Source organism: Pantherophis guttatus, chromosome 11 (genome assembly GCF_059756535.1).
Source record: "Pantherophis guttatus breed Tessera chromosome 11, ASM5975653v1, whole genome shotgun sequence".
In the NCBI taxonomy this organism is placed as follows: domain Eukaryota; kingdom Metazoa; phylum Chordata; class Lepidosauria; order Squamata; family Colubridae; genus Pantherophis; species Pantherophis guttatus.
In genome coordinates this window covers 21488684-21498502 of record NC_142073.1, presented here as the reverse complement: position 1 = coordinate 21498502, position 9819 = coordinate 21488684, and the positions used below count along the sequence as shown (strand labels likewise).

General features: G+C 43.8%; 1 long non-coding RNA gene across 1 annotated transcript; it reads right to left on the bottom strand.

Moving 5' to 3' along the window:
• Positions 1-2359: 2359 nt before the first annotated feature.
• LOC148112303 (uncharacterized) lies at positions 2360-8528 on the bottom strand. The gene is made up of 3 exons (XR_015729570.1): positions 7368-8528; positions 4741-4775; positions 2360-3034 (listed from the first exon to the last, which is right to left on the bottom strand). It is a non-coding gene; the product is annotated as an uncharacterized LOC148112303 (long non-coding RNA).
• Positions 8529-9819: the final 1291 nt, after the last annotated feature.

Here is a 9819-nt window from a genome sequence, read left to right as displayed (position 1 = left end):
GTAAGAGTTGGAAGGGACCTTGGAGGTCTTCTAGTCCAACCCCCTGCTCTGGCAGGAGACCGTGTACAAGGGATGTTCAACCTTGGCAATTTGAAGACCTGTGGAATCCAATTTCTGGAATTCTCCTGCCAGCCATCGAAAAAACCAGCTGGGTGACTTTGGATCACTCCTTCTCTCTCAAGACCAAACAACCTCACAGGGTTGTTGTAGGGATAATCTGAAAGGAATATAAGGTACATTTGCCATCCTGGGTTATAAAAATAATACAGGTGAGGTAAAATATTAATATTAATATTAGTATTAATACTAATAATATTAGTATTAATACTAATACTAATACTTATTTATTTTATTTATTTATTTTATTAAATTTCTATACCGCCCTTCTCCCGAAGGACTCAGGGCGGTGAATAGCCACGAGATAAAACACATAAATACAAAAATTTAAAATGAATTAAAAATGAATTAAATAATTTGGCTGAATTTAAAATACCCCATAATTTAAAACAAATTAAAATTTACATTTAAAAATTTACATTTAAAAAGGGGAGAAGATTTAGGGCAGGCCAGCTTGATGGAATAGGAAAGTCTTAAGCGCGCGACAGAAGGTGCGCAGATCCGGGATCCTCCGTATCTCTGGGGGGAGCTCATTCCAGATTGTAGGTGCCCACACAGAGAAGGCTCTCCCCCTAGGGGCTGACAGCCGACATTGTTTGGCCGACGGCACCCGGAGGAGCCCCTCTCTATGGGAGCGTACTGGCTGGTGGGAGGCTATTGGTGGTATATTAATACTAATATTAATACTAATACCAATTTACTATTTATTAATATTAATAATAATAATAATAATAATTGATTACATCCAGAAAAGTGAAGAACCAATGATTAAGGAAGTAAATAAAGGAGGCCTTTTAAAGACAGCTAAAACAAAAGCAGAATATAAGAAAGAAGTAATTGAGCAGCGAGCTGAAAATTGGAAAAGCAAAGCTCTGCATGGCCAATACTTGAAAAGTATTGAAGGCAAAGCTGACCAAAAACTAACTTGGAACTGGTTAAGATCAGGAGTACTGAAAAAAGAAACAGAAAGCTTTATTTTGGCAGCTCAAGAACAAGCCCTAGCCACAAACTGCATGAAGGCAAAAATTCAACATGTTACCACCAACAGCAAATGCCGCCTCTGCAATGAGAAAGATGAGACAATCGACCACCTGATCAGTGGGTGCAGCAAAATTTCACAAACTGACTACCTACAACGCCATGACAGCGTTGCTAAGATCATTCACTGGAAATTGTGCCAGAAGTTTGGATTTGAGTACAGCAAAAACCACTGGGAACATCAGGTTGAGAAAGTTTTAGAGAATGAGAAACTCAAGATCTTGTGGGACTTTAGGATTCAGACTGACAGGCACTTGGTCCACAACACACCTGACATAACAATAGTTGAAAAGAAAAAAGTATGGTTCATTGACATTGCAATACCTGGTGATGCACAGATTGAAGATAAACAGCAAGAAAAAATCACAAAGTACCGGGACTTGCAAATTGAAGTCGAGTGACTGTGGAAAAAGAAATCGTGTGTTGTCCCGATTGTAATTGGAGCCCTTGGAGCAATACCCAAAGGGCTACCCCGCTATTTAGAAATTCTAAATTTGCCGGACTTGAACATTTTGACTCTACAAAAAACCACCTTACTCGGAACAGCTTACATCCTCCGACGATAACTTAACAGTTCCCAGGTCCTTGGTTAGGACTCGAGCTGCTGAGCTATTAACCAGCCTCAAAGGCTGTGAATCTCACTAAAGATTAACCAATAATAATAATAATAAAACAGAGAACATTATAAAAACAACAGAAACAAATGCAGAATATAAGGAAAAACAGCTGGATGACCGATTAAATAGATGGAAAACCAAAGCTTTGCATGGACAGCACTTGAAAAACATTGAAGGAAAACGTGATGACAACTTTACATGGGCATGGCTTAAGATGGGAACCATCAAGAAAGAAACGGAAGGTTTAATACTGGCTGCTCAAGAACAAGCACTACAAACTAATGCCATGAAAGCAAAGATACAAAAATCCACTGACAATCCAAACTGCTGACTTTGCAACAACAAAGTCGAAACAGTTTCACATTTAATATGTGAATGCAGCAAAATCGCACAAACTGATTACAAAGCTAGACACGACCGAGTTGCTAAATTAATCCACCAGTCATTATGTAAAAAAATACGACTTTCCTGTAATCCAAAAAGTCATAAAGTGGAAAAAGTTATAGAAAATGAGAAGCTGAAGATCTTGTGGGACTTTCGAATACAGACGGATCGTCACTTGGAACACAACACGCCAGATATCACAGTTGTCGAAAACCGAAATGTACAATTTATTGACATTGTGGTACCAGGAGATGCCAGAGTCGAAGAAAAAGAACTGGAAAAAATCATGAAATATCGCGACCTGGCCATCGAAACTACACGGCTATGGATGAAACATGTCACAGTGATACCCATTGTCATCGGGGCACTTGGTACCATGTCCAAGAATTTTATAAGATACATCAGCAAATTGCAGCTTCCTGCAATAACACCAGCGGAACTGCAAAAAACTGCACTACTCGGAACATCTTACATCTTAAGAAGGTACTTGATTGATACCTAGGACGTTGGCAGCAACCCATATCAACCATTAGCACCAGTCAATGGTATTTGTGATGCATTTTTGAATGTTCAGTTGACTTGAGTTTCATGTTTAATGAATAAAGATAATAATAATAATACATCTTCTAATTGTTCTTTTTCTCTCCTCTGAAAGATGCTGGAGGACATGGGAAGATGTAGCTGGCCTTGTAACAATCAGCTGCATTGTCATAGTGGCATGGCCAACTATTTGCTTTTGATTATTCCCAACGTTTGAGTTCATCATCCCCATTTTCGAAGAACTGCACCGGCGTCCCGACCTCTGCCTTTCTCGGCCTCTTCCTCTCTGCTGCTTTTCCACAGGTTGTCTGGGTTTAAAGTTGGGTGGCCAAACTGGGCTTGAAGGAACACATGTGTCGGGGGAAGAAATGAGAAGAAGCAGAGTGTCAGGTGTGAAAGGCTTCTCAGCCGTTTGAACCTTTATCGCTATTCAACTGGGGGGAGGAGGGAGGGCGAGAAGGAATGCAAGACGATCCAAGAATAGACCGTGTGAGCCAAGAACCCCACCAAGGTCACTACTGCAGGTGTCCGATAAAGAAAGGAACTGTTCTCAAAACAAAAGACTGATTCTTTATTGGACGGTGTGATCCAGTAGTGAAATCAATTTTTTTTTTACCACCGGTTCTGTGGGCATGGCTTGGTGGATGTGGTGTGGCTTGGTGGGCGTGGCAGGGGAAGGATACTGCAAAATCTCCATTCCCACCCCACTCTGGGGCCAGCCAGAGGTGGTATTTGCTGGTTCTCCAAACTACTCAAAATTTCCGCTATTGGTTCTCCAGAACATGCTGGATTTCACCCCTGGTGTGATCTCTATGGGTGGAAAGAAACTAAATGTAGTTTAAACTAATGTTTAACTACGTAGCATTGCCCGGGAAAAACCTCAGAGCTGGTTTATAATTCTTCAGTACCGGAAATGGTATATCCAATAAAGTTTTATTTTTAGGATTTTAAAATGCTGGAGAGCGCCTATTTTGCTTAAGTGCGCTAGTCAGACGTTTGACACAGAGTGAGGGAGAGAGATTGTGCTAGAAGAAAAGTCACAATTAATTTTTTCCCCCCTCCTTTGGCTCCATCTTGTGGACAATTCCAGCCACTTGTGGAACACGGCTGTAGAGTTCATGTCAAGGCAGTTTTCTTAAACTGGTCAACGAATAGTTTTATCCATCTGTTTTTCTATGGCGTTGTTTTGTGGGTGGGTGTGTAGCAGAGGTGGGTTTCAGCAGGTTCTGACCAGTTCTGGAGAACCGGTAGCGGATATTTTGAGTAGTTCGGTGAACCGGTAGTAAAAATTCTGACTGGCCCCACCCCCATCTATTCTCTGCCTCCCAAGTCCCAGCTGATCGGGAGGAAATGGGGATTTTGCAGTAACTTTCACCTGGAGTGGGGAGGGAATGGGGATTTTGCAGTAACCTTCCCCTGGAGTGGGGAGGAAATGGGGATTTTGCAGTAACCTTCCCCTGGAGTGGGGAGGGAATGGGGATTTTGCAGTAACCTTCCCCTGGAGTGGGGACGAAATGGGGGTTTTGCAGTAACCTTCCCCTGGAGTGGGGAGGGAATGGGGATTTTGCAGTAACCTTCCCCTGGAGTGGGGAGGAAATGGGGATTTTGCAGTAACCTCATGGAGTGGGGAGGGAATGGGGATTTTGCAGTAACCTTCCCCTGGAGTGGAGAGGGAATGGGGATTTTGCAGTAACCTTCCCCTGGAGTGGGGAGGAAATGGGGATTTTGCAGTAACCTTCCCCTGGAGTGGGGAGGAAATGGAGATTTTGCAGTAACCTTCCCCTGCCACACCCACCAAGCCATGCCCACCAAGCCACACCCACAGAACCGGTAGTAAAAAAATCTGAATCCCACCACTGGCGTGTAGCATGGTTTTCATTTAATGCAGCACCTCGGAATGCCTATTTTTGAATCAAGTTACAGGACTTTTGAGAAGACAGAACAAAGACCAACCTCAGTATGTGAAAGTGGTGTGGGAGGGCAGGAGACAGAGACATCATAGAGCATAGAATCATAGAGTTGGAAGGGACCTTGGAGGTCTTACCTTCAGCAGTTTGGGATATTGCAGCCTGAAAATTCCTGTTCAGGTGAGTTGAAAGGACCATGAAGGGAAACAATAACAAGGATATAATAAATAATACTAGAATATGATATACTGATATACTAGATTCTGTAACCATTAGGTTCCTGTAATACATTTTATTCCTTTCTATTTGTATCTCCTGTAACAAACATATTCTGTTATTAGGCCTGTAATGTATCTGGTATTTGTCAAACCTTGATAGTACAGTGGTCTAAGCACCCTGTTATTGACACAGCTGCCTGCAATTTACTGCTGGTTAGAATCTCTCCAAGGCTCAAGGTTGACTCAGCCTTCCATCCTTTCTAAGGTAGGTTAGAATGAGGACCCAGTTTGTGGGGGCAATAAGCTGACTTTGTATAAATATAAAAAGTATGAAGGCTATTGCTTAATGCATTGTAAGCCGCCCTGAGTCTCCGGAGAAGGGCGGCATATAAATCAAATTAAAAAAACAACAACAAATAAACATATGTCCCTGCCATTTGACCTGAACCCATATCAATCTTCTTCCTGTTTTTCTTGTGCTATCTAAAAGCATGGTCCGTTATCTCAGTTGAAACTACAGCCATCAACAAAGGGATAATTTACACCTCAGCCCTAATTTATGTTTGATTTGGATAGACTCCTACTTTCCAGGGCCAGGGGGCCAAAGTGGCCAATTGAGTAAACAAAGAAATGCTCAAGATGACTAATTGGGAAGTTTCTATTCCCCCTTGCAGGGCAACAAGGAATACACAAACCTAAATTAGGAGGCCAGAAGTGGATACTAAGCTGATGTCTCTGAGGGTATAAAAGGACGCCATATCTTCCCCAAGGTGTGGCTATCTCCTCGCATGCATTGTATCTGTATGTTCTGGATATAGTTCCACCCAGTATTTTGTTTTTGGCCATAAATAAAATCTGTTTGTTTGTTTTTTGCAAGCCTCGTCTTGAGTCTCTCTCTTTGGCATTCTGGTGACTCAAGTGTATTTTGGGACCTTACAACTATCTAAGCAAACCTCATTCTTTTACACCAAGCTTACCATGTCTTGGTCAAGAAAGCCATCAAAACAGCATCTGGTACTCTGCTTCCCTTTAAAAATGCCATTTATAATTATATTAATGGAAAGCAGAAAGTGGTATCTCTTTCCCACCCCCCCAAATGTGTAGGTGTGTGTATTCTGCAGGAAATTAATGAAATGGAATACACTACACACACACACTCACCACCAGAGGGCAGGAGAAGAAATAATGATTGGACACTAAACAAGGAGAGAAGCAACTTGGAATTGAGGAGAAACTTCCTAACAGTGAGGACAATTAACCAGTGGAACAGCTGGCCTCCAGAAGTTGTGGGTGCTTCATCACTGGAGGCTTTTAAGAAGAGACCAGACAGCCACTTATCTGAAATGGTATAGGTTCTCCTGCTTGAGTAGGGGGCTGGACTAGAAGACCTCCAAGGTTCCTTCCAGCTCCTATTCCTATTCCTATTCCTATTCCTATTCCTATTCCTATTCCATTCCATTCCATATTTTCTATTCTATTCGATTCCATTCGATTCCATTCCATTCCATATTTTCTTTTCTATTCTATTCTATTCTATTCTAGTCTAGTCTAGTCTAGTCTAGTCTAGTCTAGTCTAGTCTAGTCTAGTCTAGTCTAGTCTAGTCTAGTCTAGTCTAGTCTAGTCTAGTCTAGTCTAGTCTAGTCTAGTCTAGTCTAGTCTAGTCTAGTCTAGTCTAGTCTAGTCTAGTCTAGTCCAGTCCAGTCCAGTCCAGTCCAGTCCAATTCCATTCCATTCACAAAGCTTTTAAGAGACTGGTTGAGTTTCCTCCACGTAGTGCATGTAAATGATCCAACCCCTTTGGGCTGCAACCTGGAATCTTGTGGAAATCCAGTTAGCCTTTCCCTTTCAAAGGTGATGTCATTTTGGGGAAGTATAGGTTTGTAGTCCTCTACAAAGAAAACAGAGAGGAAAGTGATGAGACTTCTTGCTCTCAATTGCCTCTCCATAAAGGTGTGATTTGGAAAGGATGACTTGCTGCAACTAGACTAGACTAGTTTAATCTAGTCTAGACTAGAACAAAACAGAACAGAACAACAGAGTTGGAAGGGACCTTAGAGGTCTTCTAGTCCAACCCCCTGCTTAGACAGGAAACCTTATACCATTTCAGACATATGGTTATCCAATCTCTTCTTAAAAACTTCCAGTGTTGGAGCATCCACAACTTCTGGAGGCAAGTTGCTCCACTGATTAATTGTTGTCACTGTTAGGAAATTTCTCCTTTATTCCAGGTTGCTTCTCTCCTTGATTAGTTTCCATCCATTGCTGCTTCTTCCTTCCCTCTTTCCTTCCCCTCTTCCATCTGTCCTCCTTATTTTCCATCTGTCTTTCTTCCCTCCTTCTCCCTCCTTCTTTTCTTCTCTCCTTTCTCCCCTCTGTCACCTCCCCTTTTCCTTCCTTCCTTCCTTCCTTCCTTCCTTCCTTCCTTCCTTCCTTCCTTCCGTCCATCCATCTATAACTCTTCATTTCTGCCAACTTCTGGCAATTTTCTCTTTTCAAAATCATTTTCTTTCTGAACCTTGTAATTGTTTGAGTTGAAATGATTTACCTGTTTGGTTTTGCCCGTGTTTTGATTTTTCTTAAAATCAGTTGTTTGTGTTTTTAATCTGGAAGTTGATTTGAGACAGCCTTTCTAAGAGAGAAAGAACAGAGAAAGGAGGACAGCAGAACTTAAAACAAACTTGGCTGGCCAGAAAATCCTTCTCATTGAAAGCTAGAAAAGAAAAACAAAAACAAAAGAAAATTACATACTTTGGGAAAAAGACTTTCTGACAAGTATGATAGAGTAAGGAGGAATTGATAACCAAATACAAGAAATGTGATACAAAGAGAAATAAAGAACGTGTTCAGAATTCTGACTGAAGATTTTAAAGAAGCAAAGTGTTCTGGGAAAATAAAAAGGGGTCTCTGGAACATAGGTTTCCCCCCCCATCTGATTTGCTGACCCTTCAGAGGTGCAGGACTAAAGCTCCCATCATCCCCTATCCATGCATCCAGTTTGGGCTCCCTGCAGCTTTCTTCTTAGGTTCTCCGAAGCCGTGCCCTCTTTAAGGAGAAGGCACCGTCATTCCAAAGTCCAGCTATCCAGCTAGGACATGATCTACTGGAGGCCAAACTTTACCACATCTGGCCAATTCGTCAGAGACCTGGTGATCCTCGTGCAGGAACTCAGATGAGCTGAGGACGATGGGGCCTGGGGTTGAGCCCTCTGGCGGGCTGCGGTTGGAAGACAGTTGTTCCAAATATTGAGGCATCTTCCTCCCTCCCTCCTTCCTTCTTTTCTTCCTTCCTCCAGCAAAATTCCTCTGATATTCCCAACCATCAATCCTGCTGCAAACAACCCACATTTTGCTGACGAGCCCACCCCAAAGACCCAACTCTGCTCTGGGCCCCACGGCTCTTAGCTCCCCGACCCATTCTGAACGAAAGGCGAAGAGCAAAGCGGAATAGATTCCCTATTCTTAAGCCATCCCTTTGAGGAGAGAGCCCAGCGTAGAGCAAAGGAAGCGGAGCTGAGAAATCCGACTAACCAGCCCTTCAGCAGGCTGAAGCTCAGCCGCAGCTTCGCCAACCTGGTTTTCATTTCGGGTAGCCCCCCGTTCCCACCCGCCAAGCCTGAGGGAGCCGGGGTGGGTGGGTGGGTGGGGGCCCTCACTTAGTTGCTCAGTAGCTTTGACAGGCTGTTTGTGGCACTTTCAAACCTATCATTTCCTCCGGGGAGGGGTGTGGGGTTTTTTTCCTCCCCCAAAGCCTTGCCCAGATGTGGCTGCGATGAGAAAGAGAGGAGAGGACCCCCTCCCATGCATGGCAAGAACATGAGGTCACCCTCCCCCCGCCACCAAGCCTGGAGTGGAGAGGGGGGGGAGACTGTTAACCACAAAGTAGCAGTTGCTCTCAGCGTCCACCTTCCCCCATTGGTACACCCAGATTCTCCAGACGTGCTTCACCCCCATTCGGGCTCATTACAATGGCATCAATGTACAAAAACTTGGCCCGTGCCAGATACTGTGATTCATGCCGAGTTAGGTCTAAATTTGTACCTCTCATTAGAAACAGATGCCCCCCCTTTCCTCCCCCCCCCAATGGCCTGATTTTTCAAGCTAACTTTACTGATAATACATCTTGCATGTCAGATCAGAGGCCCACGGCCGGCTGGGTTACACCTAAAAGGAGTCTTTTGCTGGGCTGCTTCTCACCTCCGAAGTTCAGCCTTAGGAAAGAGAGGTGGGCTTGCTGTTCTGACCCAGCCTTAGCAGAAGCAAGAAACAGGCTCCTGATCACGAAAAACCCCTCTTTATTTACCTCTTGTGAATTAATGGCATTCACCCGCCGAAAAGTCCAAGAAAGAGTCCTGCAAGGAGTTGTTTATGTTTATTGGACTGCTATACCGCCCTTCTCCCGGAGGACTCAGGGCGGTGTACAGTCATATTAAAACACATATAAATTTACAAAATTTAAAACAATTTAAAATCGAATATATAAGAATTTGGCCCACAGATTAAAACATACACCCATTATAAAATTCGTATTAGGCCAGCCCGGCTTGTTGGAACAAAAGGGTCTTCAGGGCGCGGTGAAAGGTACGCAGATCGGGGCTAAGGCGAAGCTCTAGGGGCAGCTCATTCCAGAAGGCAGGTGCCCCCACAGAGAAGGCTCTCCCCCTGGGTGTCGCCAGTCGACACTGTTTGGCCGACGGCACCCTGAGGAGCCCCTCTCTGTGGGAGCTGTTGCTGGCAGAAGGCGGTCTTGTATATACCCCAGTCCTAAGCCATGGAGCGCTTTAAAGGTGGTGACCAACACCTTGAATCACACCCGGAAGTTCACGGCAATAACAGACCTTATCAGTTCCTTGCAATAATTGCAAGGCCGTGAGCTCCCAGCCAAAAGGCTGCAAATTAAGTTCTGGCAAGCAGTCTTTGTGGCACGAAACACCATGAGCAGAATCTTCAGAAATACAAACGGTTGTCTCCTACGATCACCACTCCCCTTTCCTTCTATTT